Below are 14,273 nucleotides of genomic sequence, written 5' to 3' on the forward strand. Positions count from 1 at the left end.
AAGATCATTTGCAGAAGATACATTCAAAATTTATGGCTGTGTCTACACTAGCCCAAATTTTCAAAATGGCCATGCAAATGCCTGAGAGGAAGAAGGGGATTTTGAAGTTCCTGGGGTCCTTTCAAAAAGGACCCCCATCTTCACAAGCTGTGCAGCTGCTAAAAGTGGCATTTCAAAGAGCCACATCCAGCGGCATGCTAATAAGGAGCTGAATATATATGTCAGTGCCTCATTTATCTGTGTGCATGGCCATTTTGAATATTTGGGCTAGTGTAGATGAAGCTTATCATTTTTAACTTGTCTGGGTCTCTTAGAAAATTCATAACCTACAAGAGGGGGTTTCCTTTTATGCGTGCTGTTTTTATTGTTGTTCAGGCATATTACCCCTTTTCATGTTAAATATATAGTAGAAAGGCTGAAAACTTATGTGTTTGAACTTCAAATAAATTTGTTAGTCTTTAGGGTGCTACAGGACTGCTTGTTTTATGACGCTACACACTCACAGAAGTAATACTTCCTAATTTGATAGTCAGCATGGATAATTCATCATAACTCCAGTGGCACTACTCATGCGAATAGGCATCATAATGGTGAGAATCTAATATTATGGATAGTGTTAGCTGAGCTATTCCTGGGATTCAACTGACTGTCTTTTTGATATACCAAGCAAAAAACCTTCCAGATATGTGAAGGATGAAATTTTATTGATTAACAATTGAAACATTTGACCTATTAACATGGTAATGATGCATGTTGTATTGCTTAAAACTGCTTAATTTTAATTCCAACAATTCTTGAAAAAGTCTGACATGATCAGTTCTTCCTCATATTTATTCACAACATAAAACATTCATCTAGGTGCAACTTAAAGGTCACAGAATAGGAGAAACTAATTGCAATGAACTAAGAACAACTTAAACTCAGCACAATTAAAACACAGGAAAATGATCAAGCTCTATTATTTACAATATGCTATTATGAGACATAAAATAATGAAGCCATTATACATGCACACTGTATTTCCAAATGGAAAATCTTAACCTTTGCAAAAGGACATTAGAATAATGAAAAACGTGAGAGTCAGTATAAACAAACTCACTTGGACCATGGGAATCTGAAAGTTCAAAACAGCTTTACATGTCAGATTTTAATTTGCAGCATGCCTACTCCTAATTAACCTTACTATGAAGCTCCACTAGAAAGTGAATTGAGAGGTTAAAAAAAGAAAAAAAAACCCCACGTTTCCAGTATCACGGATAAATAGGTAGCTATTACCTAGGTGTTATTTGTAGATAGCTTACCTCCTCAGAGATCTTAAACTGGGATTGTCTGGCAGTAATGAGTTTTCCCGCAGTAAAGAATTGCTTTTGCAACATATAGCACATTGAAAGACCCTATTTATTAGAAGACTACATATTCCTGTAATTTACTTGTAAATTATCAAGATGCAGTTTATAGGTGAAAGAAAACCTAAAAAATTAGAATGCTCAGAAAAATTGTGTTCTTATGGTCAGAATCAGTTTGTTTAAATTATTCTCCTTCTTAAATGTCTTTCTTTAAATGTTTAGGACTGGGGTGGGGAGTCTCCAATCTACAGGCCAGATGTGGCTCCTCAGGGTTAGCCACAGGCAAAAGTTATTCTTTACTGAGGAAAAACTCATTGCTTCCCAGCAAGTTTATGGTCTCTGAGGAGGTTAGCTATCCAGAAGCTTTGTTTACCTGAGTGTCTGCAGGCATGGCCATTCACTGTTCTTAGTAGCCATGGTTTGCCAATCAGACCCAGCTGGAGCTGCATGAATCAGCGTGGGCTAGGCCACCACTTCCTACAGCTCCCACTGGCTGGGAAGTTTGAACTGTGGCCACTAGAATTAACAGAGCTCCATGCCTGTGAACACTCAGGTAAACAAACTGTCTGCAGCCCACCAGCAGCTAACCCTGATGAACTACGTGCAGCCAGTCTACTGGAGATTGCCAACATTTTTAGAATGTTAAGGTTCCGCTGATTTTCCATTAATGGGGGGATTCCACAAATTCCTTACTTCTGAAAGACAAAGTACATCCCATACAAAATTACAGCTTGTATTATGTGAGTACTAATTGATTTTTGATTAATTTAAAAGTAAATTGATTAATAGATGGGTTCACTTTAAAAAAAATGTCCTTTGAGAAAATTAACATCTGGTTTCACACCATTTGTTTGTCTTGAGTTATTTTAATAAAGAAATAATTCATGTGTACCTTACAGTTAAAATAAATTGAAATCATGTACATAGGTTACATTGGATGAGAGAGAGACTGATGGAGCATTTTTCATATTAGTCTTCATAAATGTAAGTTTCACAGTCACCCTGCATTGCTGGATAATGCCAGAAGAAAGAAATATTAACATGTTAAGTCACAGAAATGCACAGTTTGAAACTTTAACTGTCACATTTCAAGGCAACTGCACCTGTAGTTCCCTCTTGTGGTCTGGTAACGGACGACTTACTCTTCCAGCTGAACTGTTGTCACACTTCATGGACAGAGAAATTTGTCTGTTTCCCTTTTAACTGGGGAATCCAATCTGTAAAATCCCCAGCAGCACAGATTGCCTCAATGGGCATGCTTTACCTTCCTTTCTCAGATGTGATAAAATAACTATCTAGTTATGTCACACACATTATGTTCTAAGGACGCACAATCATTTTTTAAGATAAACGCCTTACAGATAACATAAAATATAACAAAATAATCTGAAGACTTGCTATAAATTTACCTTCAAACTCTATAAAATTATCAGAAGTAGGAAAGGGTCTTTTGGAAGAAGAATTTCTTTTGGAAGGACCCTCATTTCCTTCCAAAGGAGCTCTATTTATATGGCAGCTCTTGCTTCTTGAAGGGGAGCTTCCAGATGCAAGCTGTCATGGGAATATGCTAATGAGGCATGAGATATTTTAATCTGGACCTCATTTGTTTCTTCCGCTCTGCTGATTACCATGCCTCTTCTAGAAAGGGGGCAAGAGGTGAGTGTAGATGCACCCATAATGTTTCCCTGGGTTTACATTAGCTATGTTTCCTCCCCCAGAGTATTATTTACATCCTGCAATAATGCATACTCATTTGCATGTTTAATATCATGAACTCCTGAAATTTAATTACATAAGGCCACATTTAATCAGTTAAGTTTATTCAGGAAGTTGTTATACCTACCACAAAAATAAACCCAACTTTGCACCTTAAGAAAATTTTGCTTATTAAAGTTCTGAAAACCCTCTTTTCTGTTCTCAAAATAATAAGTGGCCCCATATATTTTAATGGAGATTTCCTGAGTATTCATTGCTTGCAGCAGTCAGAATTGCTTAGCCCATTTACAGTAGATCATTAATACCACTCTCTACCAGTAGTATGGGAGTACACATTCACTATGTCTACACTGCATCCCGCTTTCAGAAGCAGAATGTAAATGAGCGAGATCAAAAATGCAAATGAAGCATGGATTTACGCCTCTCATGCCTCATTTGCGTGTTCTTGCATGATCATGCTTCTGGAAGGGGCTTTTCCAGAATCAAAAACAGCCATTTAGACAGGGGTCCTTCGAAAACAAACCCCATTTTTGAAATAACACTTCTTCTGGAAACAAAATAGAAAGAAGGGTTCTTTCAAAAATGAGATTTGTTTTCAAAGGAACCCTGTCTACATGGCTGTTTTTGCTTCCAGAAAAGCCTCTTCTGGAAGCATGATCATGCAAGAATATGCAAAAGAGGCATGAAATACATTGCCATTGTTTTGAGCAACTATATTATGAATGTCTTTAACATGTTCAGTGTTCTGTTGACAGCAGTACTAAATGACCTTCAGGATCAGCACTGCCTAATACCCTTCAGGATAAGCATTGGCCTCTTCCTGTAATGTCCAGAATAAACTTATTCTGCTCCTAGATCCCTTCAGTAATACACACCTACATCATCTTACTTTGATGCATTATACCAATACATCACCATCGTCAGTCAAAAGATGGCACCATCTAGGATAAACAGATTCAGGAACAGATTCAATTTAATTACAGGACAGAAGGTGTCCGGATGTTCCATAGAGACAAACTGTTGGTGCCAAGATTTAATACACTTTACAACTCAGTGCACTGGTCTGTCAAATAAGAAGAAGCAGCTGAGAGTTCACAGTTCCTCTATCAAGAGACTATGATTAAAATAAAAATGAAACATGAAAATTATACTTTTCCCTTTCCTAAAACAAATACAATAATCTGTATTTCAGTACTTCAAAATGACCTTGCAGGAATACTGTCAGGTCAAATTTAACTCATCATGTCAGCGATATAAAATAAGCTACCACCAAAATAAAGTTTTCAAGGTTTGTTTGTTTGTTTGAGAATTCACATGAGGGGTAATAATACTAAATGAAATTACAGATAAACATTACTTGTTAAAGAAAAAATATTTCTATACCTATACCTCTAAATATATAGAGAAATATAGACACGGTTGCATTTGTCTTCGTTGATAGATATTAGATATTGCAGTAACAAGGAAATATATATCAACATATTGTGTAATTTAATTCAGGACATGAATGCCTAAAGATATGGTACTAGTGTTATTATTTTATTTTGTACAGAATAACTTGCTGAGCTCACATTGATAAGTTTGCAGTCCATTTAGATATAATTAGCTTTTAAGGTACCAAGTTATTGTTTTTGCTTTCCCCACCCGTTTAACTAATGGGAATTTTCCCACTGGCATATGCAACAAAATCATTGCAACATTATTCTAGTGCATGAGACCCAGAAAGTTTGGCTACCTATTAAGGAGACTTATGCTCCCTGACCCTCTACTCTCTGGCAAGGTACCTCAATTCAGCAGCATGTTTATGCAGCAGACAGGAACTTATAAGCAGCAGCTTAATTTAAATAGTAAAACAGAAATGAGAGAGTTTTTAAAACAAATTTAATATGAAAATAATAAAAGCAGTACAGCATCCTACATTATCTTGATGGGAAATTCAATTTATTTTATTCTACCCTGTATTTTTCATATAGCACAAATCTTTGTACTGAGAGCACCTAAATTCATTGTAAGTTGTCAAGGCAAAGTGGAAGCTTTGCCTCTGGGGAGATGAGAGCTGGGTCTCTGGAATTTAACATCAGGGAATGGTTAGACAGCAGTTCCAAGGTCAACATAGTGTTCTGCTAGAATACACAGCAGTGAAATAGTTAAAAGAGCTTGTTTATGTTATCAGTACATTCAACATAATGCCTCATGTTCATACTACTAGGCATTGGACAAACAGAATAAACACCAGTCACTGATAAATAAGGGTAAGTGGAAAAGATAAAGGGTGAAACTCTCTAATCCAGCACCGTTGGGACCTGACCAGTACTGGATGAGAGAATTTGCTGTACTACAGGAAGTCAGTATTGTCTAGCAGCATTACCAACACTTCCACTGCTTACCGGGCTCTGAGTAGAAATTTATGAGTAGAGTACAGCTAAATTACAGGGCAGAACACTAAGGCTACGTCTACACGTGCACCCAACTTCGAAATAGCTTATTTCGATGTTGCGACATCGAAATAGGCTATTTCGATGAATAACGTCTACACGTCCTCCAGGGCTGGCAACGTCGATGATCAACTTCAACGTTGCTCAGCCCAACATCGAAATAGGCACAGCGAGGGAACGTCTACACGCCAAAGTAGCACACATCGAAATAAGGGAGCCAGGCACAGCTGCAGACAGGGTCACGGGGCGGACTCAACAGCAAGTCGCTCCCTTAAAGGGCCCCTCCCAGACACACTTTCATTAAACAGTGCAAGATACACAGAGCCAACAACTAGTTGCAGACCCTGTATATGCAGCACGGACCCCCAGCTGCAGCAGCAGCAGCCAGAAGCCCTGGGCTAAGGGCTGCTGCCCACGGTGACCACAGAGCCCCGCAAGGGCTGGAGAGAGAGTATCTCTCAACCCCCCAGCTGATGGCCGCCATGGAGGACCCCGCTATTTCGATGTTGCGGGACGCGGATCGTCTACACGTCCCTACTTCGATGTTGAACGTCGAAGTAGGGCGCTATTCCCATCCCCTCATGGGGTTAGCAACTTTGATGTCTCGCCACCTAACGTCGATTTCAACTTCGAAATAGCGCCCAACACGTGTAGACGTGACGGGCGCTATTTCGAAGTTACTGCCGCTACTTCGAAGTAGCGTGCACGTGTAGACGCAGCTTAAGGGTCAGGACTGGTGGCTGTCAACAAACTTTATGGGACCACAGGAAACTTGGTCACACCCTGGATAAGTGGTCATTCAGCTAACTAATATTATGCCGGATTACAGATGTTGCCAGGTGAGAGAGTTCTGGATTACAGAGGTTCAACCTGTATAATATATAAGCAGAAGGATCAATGTAATGGCTGAAAATACCATGTTAATTATGCAGGCTTTTTCTTTTGTTATGTGAATCCTTTCCAATGGGTTATGTTAAGAAGAGGTTAACTAGAGAGAGAAAAAAAAAGTGGGAGAAGGTGTGTATAGGTTAGAGTCAGCAACATGGAGGCCTAAGGGGTTTAACCAAAGAACCCCCAGTACAGGGGTTCATGGAGCCAAGAGTATGCCAATTGAAACTGCAGAAAACAATCTGATGACTTCCTCAATGTTCATTGGTCCTTTCTGTGACAGAGACAACAGTTTCCTGTGATATCCTGGACAAAGAACGTTTAATTAAGTTGAACCTTATTGAACTAAGAAATTCATTTATTAAAAGTGCAAATGGGAACTATATATAACTTATCTGAGGAGACCTGACAAATGTAAACATCAGGAAGCTTTAGTGTTGTGACTACCAGTCACATGAGGACAATATCAGAGGCCCAAACTGGATAAATAAAGTGACTCATAACTTCAAAGTTGCTTACTTCAAAGTAAACAAATTCTAAGTAGAGCGTCTACACACATCCTACTTTGAAGTTAATCTTTGAAGTAGGGCACAACTCCACTACTGGTAATGGAGTAAGGACTTCGAAGTTGGGCTCCCTACTTCGAAGTTAACTTCAAAGTAAGGGAAAATGTCTGTAGACTCTCTTCTGGCTACTTTGATGTAGTGCCAAGCTTCAAAGTTAACTTCGAAGTTAGCTCTTAATGTAAATGCACCCTTATTGTTTTTATATGTGCTTTCTGTTATGCTGTCACCTTAAGAATAAAAGGCCTTGCTTAGAAATAACTGACTGGTAACTTACAATTGTAGCAGTCACACTGTTTATGGCCTCCGAAGAGGAAGGAACATGCAGATGCACACCTGCCCACGCAGTCTGGCTTGCAGGGGAACAGCGCAGTGAGGGCACAAAACAATGCAGTCTGGAAATACCCAGATTAGGAGGGCAAGAGATGTGATGGCTGAGGAAATGAAAGATTAGCATGGATGTCCTCCTGGGCAGACACTGAAGTGAAAGGAGGGCAATGCACCCTGGGGGGACAGGTTACGTGGCACAGGAGCCAGCCTGTTCAGAACCCAGGGGATGATCAATACTTGGTAGCCAATCAGCTGCTTCCAGGTGCTCTTTTGCTCTACCCTAATCAGTTGTTTGGTTGGAATTCATCTCTCTGTGGCATGTGAGGGCTTCATGTCCATTTCTAGCTCCAACTGTCAGGCGAAGGAGCTGGGCTGGGGACACACCAGCTTCTCATCTCACTGCAGGGAATAGGGGAGACAGCTTGGGAGTGTCAGCATCTTCATGGTTGGCCACCGAGGGCTGTGGGGGCAGGGAAGCTGGGGGTTAGCTATGTAGATTTAGTGTCTGGCGCCCATCTTTGTCATCAAGATTGCAAAATCCCATATGCCCTCTACTCTCAAACCCATTCTGAGCCTCTCAAGCCATCTCAGCAGCTTATGTGCTTTCCCACCTTGCACTCCCACAGGCACACTGAATGATAGTTCAACTAGTTGGGAATCATATGCAATTAAAGCGTGTAACACAAGTTTTTTTTGCAAAGTGCCCCCTCAAAAACACACACACACACACACGTGCACATTTTACCCAAACAGCACAAGAGGTAGAGATAGGCAAAACAAGACTTCTGAACACCATCCTTCCTGCACGCTCCAGACAGCCCAAGCTCCAGCCTCAGGCCCCCCAACACCCTCACACACCCCAACTCCTTGTCCTGGGGCCCCTGCATTTCACCTCACCCTTACAATTTTTACAGGTACATGAGCAGCTACTGAAATGAGATAAGCTAAATTGCATAAGAATACCTGCATGGGGGCATGTGAAGGGGACATTTAGATTACTGTCATTAAGAACCTAAGAGGAAAAAGATTCTGCCCACCATGCTTGGGGTGGGACTTTTACTCATGGTTTATGTTTATGAATCTTGCTTGTGGCGTTAACCCAAACACCACAGCCCCCTGTCCTGAGCCATCCCTCAAAGGAGTATCTGTGACACCACAGTACTTGTAAGAAATTTAAGTTAATTTCACCCTGGTAGACATACAGGTGCAGTGGCTTCTGCTGTGTGGGCTTCAGTCCCTGACTCTCTCCTCCCAGGGATTTATTTCCAAAGGTTGCAGAGGTAGGGGGATGCTGCCTGGGTCATGGCAGCATCTTGAATTGCTTCAGCAGCTACTGAAATGAGATAAGCTAAATTGCAGAAGAATACCCACTTGGGGTCTTGTTAGGATATGTGCAACATGCCTTAGGTGGCATGTGGCCAGGATTTATCACCGTCTTTGAACAGCCTGTTAGATCATTAGCTTCTCTGCCTGGGTGTTATACTAATGGAGAGTGTGACATGAAGACTGATTAATCCCCCTTCTGCCCCACCATGTGGCTATAATTCTGTAATTGCACCTGTATAACTATATTTGTGTCACTTGGAAAACTTTCTTTTTCAGACAAGATCTAAAAATGTCTACTCAAGGGATTGCATGATATAACAATAGTGATGTAAGTTAACATCCTGGATTATACCCAAAAAGCTTCCCTGTGTTCTGTGACCTGTGCACAGTTGACATTAAAGGTGAAAAAAAATGGTCCCATTCAGGTAAAGGGCAAAATTCCCTGCTATCATGAAATTGTCAACCTGGTGTCTTTGAGTTGGCAGTTCACTGCAGAAAATGTGGCATTTCACAAGTTTCAGAGCTACTGTTCCAAAAAGTCTGCCCACCCAAGAAGACAATACCATTTTTGATTTAGATTGTCTGCTCTGTAAATTTGTATTCCAGAAACTGGAAGAGGGAAAGAAGCAATAATATAATAAAAATGAAAGTAAACCTGTTTTGTGAAGTACATACAAAACACAATCAGCAAAAATAGTTAAAAGGAAATGTGAATGTTGCAAATGTTCTCATTTTTCCTTATAATTTAAGATGCTGTTTTTAAACTCATGTAAAGATATTTTGTCTTAAATCTTTTGTTTTTGTTGTTTTTAATCTGTGTCCTTTTGATAAACTATGCAACACATTGAACACAGATGAAAACAAGTTACTTTCCATTTGGTCTTTCCCTTTTCTAATGGTTGTTTGCCTGAAAAGGTTTCTGTCACTTTGGGTTGCACCTATCCTGTGACTTGATTTAACCAACAGAGACATTTTGTGTGTTAAATCCCTGTTGCTGTACGGCTGTCTGCTAGTCTTAAATGTAAGAGGCATAAAGTGGAAGGAGGGGATATGTTATACTTTTCCTTTGTTACCATGGCTGCTTGTTTGTTTGTATTCAAGGCAGTGGATTGTTGAAGGACTGATTCCAAGAGTTCCTCTGTTATTGTTGCATGCTATACAGTGCTATGACACTGACCTCACAAAGATTTGTGTTATTTGTGCTTTTAAATAGATGAAAAAAGTCTTGATATCTTTTCATCGAAAGCACTAAAAAGTGAGAAGAGCAACTGAAGACCTTTTCAAATATAAAGATTTTTATACTGTAAAAAGAACCTTTGCTGGGAGATGCTCCCTTAGAAATTTCAAGGGATGCAGCTATCTTTTGGGTTGTATATTTTGAATATATCTGTAAGCAGGATCTGAAGGAATGCGTCCATTACAGCTAGCTGGAAGTGGCGGAGAGACCCTGGGTGTGTCTATGTCAATATAATTTACTCCTGTTTTGCACTGGGTTGTTAGATATTCAGCGGATGGAGCGGTATTTTGCTCATTATAACCAACTTAATTTGTGACCCAACACCAGCTATGTTTGTATTAAATGCAGGGATAGCTGAAATATGGTTACCGATGTTTGCAATTTTGTGGGAATACAGAAAAGTAGGACTGTGCTAAATTGTTCTAAAGGAAAGGGCTCAAAGATACCAGAAGGAACCTTGCTGAGCCGCAGCTTGACTTTCAGAGCTCTATGAAAAGTTGAGGGGGAAGAGGAGAGTGAGGGAAGGTTATTCTGGTTAGGAGGCTGTATGCCTTCCCTTGCCTGCATTTTTGTGATCTCTTCCCCCTTCCTTCCACTGTTCAAAGAACAGCGCTAAATAGGGGTCATTAAGAGCCTCTTTTATGTGAATTGTACTGCAATTGTACTTCTTCTGTCCTGTTTGCTACACGCTGAAATCACATGAGATTGATGGGCAGAAGTCATAGCCAAGAGGTGGATGGTGGCTGACAGACAGCCAGGTGGCAGTGGTGTGACAAGTGGCGAGCAGAACCATGGTGGACAGCTGTGATGAGTGGCCAGCAGGGTAACCGTGGAGAACAGTGAGGAGGTGGATGGTGAATGACCAGTGGAGTGAGTCAGATGCGTCTTTTCCTTCTCCCACATCCAGCATGGGAGGTGAACTCTGTGGATTCAACTCGCAACTGCACGTCTGCACTGAACTAGGTCAGCAACTGTGAGTGGGGTGCAGGGAAGTGGGAATGTGAAGGACATTTAGATTGCTGTCGTTAAGAACCTAAGAGGAAAAAGATTCTGCCCACCACACTTGGGGTGGGACTTTTACTCATGGTTTATGTTTATGAATCTTGCTTGTGGTGTTATCCCAAATTAATGCTGAGTTATTTTCCTCCCACTTATTAAAAGTTTATTTTCTACACTGAGACTAATAGGTACCCTACCGTGGTGTGTGAATTTCCCAGCTTATTTAGCGGAGGCTCAAGCCAGTTCTGTACTGAATGGATGGAGATGAACCCCTAGGTATTGAACCTAGCACTAACTGCTCCTGACTCCACCTGACAGAAGGGTTACATATTTGTACATACACATTCACACATGTGGAAGGAATATATTCATTTACTACTGCTACACTTTCCTCCTGTTGTGGCTCTGGACTGACTTTTATAAATTTCATGTGGATTATGCAACATAAATGCAAAAATGATTAATCTCATTGCTAAGCCTGCAGTAAAAGAGGTAAAGAATACAAACTTTGAGAGACTCTCTATATTCCAGGGAATTCCTCAGTAATACCATGTGGCAGCTACTAAACCCCTGAGAGTTCACTGGCATTGTCTATAATTTTTCCTTTCTCATTTTATCTTTCTTGTTTCACTTTGCTTTTAAAGTCCATACCATAAATTCAGTCTATCAGCAAACTGTCAAGATTAAAAGTACCAGTCCCATTTTCATCGTATCAAACATATCTTTCTGTCTTGCACATTACTCAGCCAAATGGAAGAGACTATATTCTAGGAAAAATCTAAACATAAAATGGAAATTAAAAATAAACATCCAAAACACTTTCTCTAAAGGAGTCTATGAGGTTACACTGACAGCCTTTCCCCAAAATGTTATGAGCCACCTGCAACTTGGGGGAATTCAGAAAAAAAGGTTAATCATAATACTTTGTAGTTTGTTAGTGCCTTTCATATAAGGGTCTCAAAGCACTTCCCAGACGTTAATCAAATGTCATAACTCAGTGAAATAGTGATGTGTTATTATTCAGAAACAACAAAAGTATCTTAAAAAAACCCAAAATGTTATGGTTGAAAGTGTACTTCAGTGAAGCCCAATTAAGCAGTTACTTACTGTTTACACTTTTAGAAAACCCAGTTATTACAATGTTCGAAAATGAACAGCTAAGGGACACAATTAGTTCTCCATTGTTATAAATTTACACAGTCCCCGGATGGTAATGTTAGCCCATATTTATATGTTTGACTTATTTTTAATATTAGTGTTGGGAAGTTATGTTGCCTGAACAATTATATTCTACCAACAATGTCAAGTTTCCCAGAATACCTCTCCCCATGTAAAATATCCCATATAACCTTACATTGTATGACAAAAGTTTTGTCAGAACTAGAAAGGAAAACTGTCAGGATCAGGACATGTGGGTATTTTACCAGAGCAAGAGGTAAAGAGAAGACACCAGCAAATCCATGGATATCTGCTTTATGTCCACAGACCTCCACATCCACAGATGTCAGTTCAGATATCTGCAGTTCATTTTTGTGGCGACAGATGTGGATGCATATACAAATTTTGCATATATGCAGGGCTCTAGAAAGGAGTTACTTTCACAGACCAGTGTTGTTTTCCACCCTCATGCAGCCCTGATGGTGCCTTCACACCCTTTGTGCTTGGAATGCATGGGATCAAAACAAAGAGGTAAGTGGTAAACTGTGGTACCAAAAATAAAAAAGTGGAAACCTGTTAGGGGCTTAGCTTGTGTTTACCCACACCCAATCTTCTACCAATGTAATGACCACAGATTGGCTCTGACTGGCTAACTGCACCACTGACAAAATGAAGGGGTCAGCAAGCTCAGTAGCAGCAGCAGTTCAGTTACTGAACAATGTATTTCTAGTCCAAAGTACCATATGATCCTATCCCTGCTTCTACTGTCTTCAGCACTTCCACAGCCCCAGCCTAGATCTTCTTTTGCTGCAGTCCCTGAACCTTGTTCCAAGTCCTCATCACAGACGTCTAAGCAGATCAGAGACAGAAAAGACCTGATGTCCTGCTTCAAGGCCTGTACTGAGAGGAATCTAGGCACTACCACATGGATACCCTACCAAGAATCAATCTATAGAGCCAAGCTGTATTTTGACCAGAAAGACTCCAGAGTTTAGCCCTAATAAGGGTGTCTGGCCTAAGCCTGTGTTCACACCCTTAATTCAGGAACATGCACTCCCTCTTGTCTACTGGCATCTTGGCTCTGGATAGAGACAGTGCCAGCACCATCGAGCTCCCTGTCCAGCTACGGCTTCCCAGCACAACAAAGGTTGAGCTGAGGACTCTTTTGGCCACTGGCGCTTCCCAACATTTTATGTCTTAGACTGTGGCCAGGTAACAACATTCCAACTCAGTTCAAGAACAATATCAAAGGTGGCGGAGTCTCCTGATGGATCCCTCCTCTCCTCTGGTCCAGTTACTCTGCAACCAGCACCACTGATAACTACCATGCTCCTGGATCATGAGGACATCTTCGGTCTGATCCATGTATCTCTACCCCTGTTACCTTCAGTATTTTTTAACTTCTCCATGATCAGTACACCCATTAGGACCAGGAACAGTATGTTTCATCTCAGGACTTTTAAAATTTTTGCTTTCCAGCAATTTAAAAGAGTCAGGGCTCCTGACCATCACTACCACAGCAATGGTGATAGGAGCCCTGGGGATTTTAAATTACCACTGGAGCCCAAGGGCTCTTGGCTGCCACTGCAGTGGCAACAGCAGCTCTGAAAGGCAAGGGTTGGCCAGGGTAAGCTGGCTCCAACTCCTCCCTTTCTGCTGGAGGCTTCACCCATTCTGTGAGCTCAGAGATGTCCCTTGAACATACCTTGCCAAAGACTCCAGAGTACTGGTGAGTCCTGGCAATATTTTTTTTCAGCACACCAGGGAGGTCTTTGTGTTCTGTTATGAAAGTTAACCACCATGAAGAAGAATTGTGGTATCTGGGACAAGATGTCACTTATGACAAAGGCATCATTGGAGGAATGGTAACATCTTCTTCCCAGTCCATTTGAAGTCCATGTCCTTACCAACCACAAACATCTGGAAGATCTCTGAACTGCTCATAACTTTAACTAGTGGGAGACCTGCTGATTACTATTCTTTGCCAGGCTCTTGTTATCATGGGGGACTTTAATTACCCTGACATCTGTTGGGAGACCAATATGGCAGTACACAAGCAGTCCAGGAAGTTTCTAGAGAATGTTGGGAATCATTTCTTGGTACAAGTCCTGAAGGACCTGACCAGAGGTTGTGTGCAGCTTGACCTGCTGCTTACAAACAGGGATGAACTAATAGGGAAGGTAGAGGTGGGTGACAACCTGGGAAGCAGTGATCATGAGATGGCAGACTTCAGTATCCTGACCAAAGGAAGGAAATAGTGCAGTAAATTACACAC

This window comes from Carettochelys insculpta, chromosome 1, assembly GCF_033958435.1.
Source record: "Carettochelys insculpta isolate YL-2023 chromosome 1, ASM3395843v1, whole genome shotgun sequence".
Lineage (NCBI taxonomy): Eukaryota > Metazoa > Chordata > Testudines > Carettochelyidae > Carettochelys > Carettochelys insculpta.